Raw genomic sequence first — 3,904 nt, 5'->3', positions numbered from 1 at the left:
TAAAGCTACTGACACATCCAGGTTTTTCCTAGAATCAAAGACCCCCACCAACTCAGTCACCTCTAGTTCCCCATCTGCACACCTTCTCCCTTCTCTCTGTACAAATTGGCTTCTCCATCAGCACTCTGCCATCTTGATTCTTCTTCTCCTTCCTTCTTCTAAAAAAACTACCTGGGTCCACAATGGCCTCTCCCACTTCCAGCAACATTAACATAACAAAGCTCCTTCCCAAGCAGGAAGATAATTAGTTTCACCTGGGCAATGCCATTCATGTGGGCGTTGCCATTTTTAACAATAAAAGTGAGCAAACTGCCTGACCTGTGGTGGCGCAGTGGATAAAGCGTCAACCTGGAAACACTGAGGTTGCCGGTTCAAAACCCTGGGCTTGCCTGGTCAAGGCACATACGGGAGTTGATGCTTCCTGCTCCTCCCCCCTTCTCTCTCTCTCTCTCTCTCCCCTTTCTATAATGAATAAATAAAATTAAAAAAAAACCAAATAGAAAATTTGTAAATATTTAAAAAAAAAAAAAAAAAAAAAAAAAAAAGTGAGCAAACTCCAATAACACTGTGTGACCAGGAGCCACCATCATGGCCATTCACATGCAAGTTCCCATTGGATTCAAGCAGATGGTAAAGAAATGGCAGAGTTGAAGGGCAGTGGGTGTAAAGCCAGTAGCCACGGCCGCCATCACAGCAGTCTGGCCCATGCAGGTTCAGATAGGATTTGGACAGACGATAATAAAACAATGGAGCCCAAAACTGGTGGACCATTAGCTTTAATCCTAGCTTGCACATGGTGGGCAAGAAATACACACAGTGGGAAAACACTTCCTTTTCCATTCAGGGCTCCCAAAGCCACTGATTTATTCAAGTTTCCTAGAATCAAAGGTTTCTAGCTCACTAGCCTTATTCACCTCTGTTCCCCATCTCCTTCTCTCTGCACAAACTGGCTTCTCCTTCAGCACTCCTCCATCTTGGCTGCTTCTCCTGGCCTCCTCCACATGGCCTTTCTCTGCTCTCCTCTCTGTTCTCTCCTGTAATGCTAATCTTAGGAACCGAGAGAGAGCAAGCTCTTGGTCTGTCCCACTTTATAGTGTAAAAATCTAAACCTATAATCCGAAATACAAACAAGGAAATCTCTGATACAAAGTCACTTATCTGAGGCATGATGAAATTCCTCATGAGAGTGCACCACCCTACATCAAGCAATGGTAAGGATGTGGGGAAAAGCTTAGTCTTAAAAGTAGGCCTCAGGCTATAACAACCTGGCCTGCTTACAGCCTGTCCCCCACACACAATGCAAACTATAAGCGAGCAAACATATATATCATATTTACAAACTTATTTCACCAACACCTTTGATTCTAGGAAACTCGGATAAGTCAGTGGCTTTGGGAGCCCTGAATGGAAAGGGAAGTTTTTTCCCACTGTGTGTATTTCTTTCTTTCTTTCTTTCTTTCTTTCTTTCTTTCTTTCTTTCTTTCTTTCTTTCTTTCTTTCTTTCTTTCCTTCCTTCCTTCCTTCCTTCCTTCCTTCCTTCCTTCCTTCCTTCCTCCCTCCCTCCCTCCTTCCCTTCCCTTCCCTTCCCTTCCCTTCCCTTCCCTTCCCTTCCCTTCCCTTCCCTTCCCTTCCCTTCCCTTTCCTTCTTTCTTTCTTTCTTTCTTTCCAGACAGGAACAGAGAGAGATGAGAAGCATCAATCATCTGTTTGTTGTTGCGACACCTTAGTTGTTCATTGATTGCTTTCTCATATGTGCCTTGACCATTACAGCAGACTAAGTAACCCCTTGCTCAAGCCAGCGACCATAGGTTCAACCTGATGAGCTTTTTCTCAAACCAGATGAGCCCACACTCAAGCTGGTGACCTCAGGGTCTTGAACCTGGGTGCTCTACATCCCAGTCCTCCGCTCTATTCACTGCACTACCGCCTGGTCAGGCAAGAAGGTATTCTTTCTTGTTGCCCCTTGGATATGCTCTACAATGCTCAGTAAGGATTAGTGAATAATGAGACTTTTTTTTTTTTCTTTTCTTTTTTTCTTTTTTGTATTTTTCTGAAGCTGGAAACGGGGAGAGACAGTCAGACAGACTCCCGCATGCGCCCGACCGGGATCCACCGGGCACGCCCACCAGGGGCCACGCTCTGCCCACCAGGGGGCGATGCTCTGCCCCTCCGGGCATCGCTCTGTCGCGACCAGAGCCACTGTAGCGCCTGGGGCAGAGGCCAAGGAGCCATCCCCAGCGCCCGGGCCATCTTTGCTCCAATGGAGCCTCGGCTGCGGGAGGGGAAGAGAGAGACAGAGAGGAAGGAGAGGGGGAGGGGTGGAGAAGCAGATGGGCCCTTCTCCTGTGTGCCCTGGCCGGGAATCGAACCCGGGACTTCTGCACGTCAGGCTGACGCTCTACCACTGAGCCAACCGGCCAGGGCCTAATGAGGCTATTTATAGTTGACAAAATGAATGCTAAAGAAGTTGACATAACCCTGACCTGTAGTGGCACAGTGGATAAAGCATTGACCTGGAATGCTGAGGTCACCCGTTTGAAACCCTGGGCTTGCCTGGTCAAGGCACATATGAGAGTTGATGCTTCCTGCTCCTCTCTCCTCTTCTCTTTCTCTTTTACTCTCTTTTTCTCCTCTCTCTCTAAAAATGAATAAATAAAATCTAAAAAAGAAGTTGAGATAAAAGAGTCATATTGTAAAGTAAAATAGTATGAAAAATGATGAAATAAAGGAAACTGAAATTTGATTAGAAGAAGGAATATGATTTATACTAATATACTAAGAAGGCTATACGTAGCCCCAAGGAGAATTCCTAAGCATGGGAATTATCAGTGGTAACAGCTGGAAGATTTATTGTTTCATGAGCAAATCATTTATTCATTGAGCAATCTATATTGATTGTTCTGTGTAATCACTGAGGATACAGCTACAAGTAAGTCAGACATGGCCATAACCTTCATGGAGATTATAGTATGCTGGGAAAGATGAATACTATTGCACAAAGAGAATTAAATTACTATTATAAAATTAGCCTGACCTGTGGTGGCGTAGTGGATCAAGCCTCGACCTGGAACACTGAGGTCGCAGGTTCAAAACCCTGGGCTTGCCCAGCCAAGGCACATGTGGGAGTTGGTGCTTCCTGCTCCTCCCCACTTCTTTCTCTCACTCTCTCTTCTCTAAAATGAATAAATAAAAATAATTTTAAAAAAATTACTATTATAAAATTATACTTAAATAAAAAGTTTACTTGAAGTAACATCCTACCTAGGCTGACCTGTGTTTGCGCAGTGGAGAAAGTGTTGAACTAGAATGCTAACACTGCCGGATTGAAACTCTGGGCTTGCCTGGTCAAGGCACATATGGGAGTTGACACTTCCTGCTCACCCCCCCCCCCCATTCTCTCTCCTCACTTAGATTAAAAATAAATTAACATCCTAAATATAACTAACCAATACTCTTCAAAACTGTCAAGGTCATCTAAAGTAAGGAAAATCTGAGAAGTTCTCATAGCCTAAGCAGATATAACAACTAAATGTAGTATCCTAAATAGATTCTGAAATAGAAAAAAAACAACAGGTAAAAACTAAAGATATCTGGCCTGACCTGTGGTGGCGCAGTGGATAAAGCGTTGACCTGGAAATGCTGAGGTCGCCGGTTCGAAACCCTGGGCTTGCTGGGCTTGCACATATGGGAGTTGATGCTTCCTGCTCCTCCCCCACTTCTCTCTCCCTCTCTCTCTGTCTCTCTCTCTCCCCTCTAAAATGAATAAATAAATAAATAATTTAAAAAAAAACCCTAAAGATATCTGAATGGACTTCAATCATAATACTGTATTGAAAGGAATGAACCCATGTTGGTTCATTAACTATAACAAATGTGCCATTTCATCATAAAAAAAAATTTTAAT

General features: G+C 43.9%; 1 non-coding gene across 1 annotated transcript; it reads right to left on the bottom strand.

Annotated features, from left to right (window-relative positions):
* Nucleotides 1-2,348: 2,348 nt before the first annotated feature.
* Nucleotides 2,349-2,424, bottom strand: TRNAV-GAC (transfer RNA valine (anticodon GAC)). Its single transcript has one exon. It is a non-coding gene; the product is annotated as a tRNA-Val (tRNA).
* Between the last annotated feature and the right edge of the window lie 1,480 nt (nt 2,425-3,904).

Source organism: Saccopteryx bilineata, chromosome 5 (genome assembly GCF_036850765.1).
Source record: "Saccopteryx bilineata isolate mSacBil1 chromosome 5, mSacBil1_pri_phased_curated, whole genome shotgun sequence".
In the NCBI taxonomy this organism is placed as follows: Eukaryota; Metazoa; Chordata; class Mammalia; order Chiroptera; family Emballonuridae; genus Saccopteryx; species Saccopteryx bilineata.
This window is presented reverse-complemented; position numbering and strand designations above follow the sequence as displayed.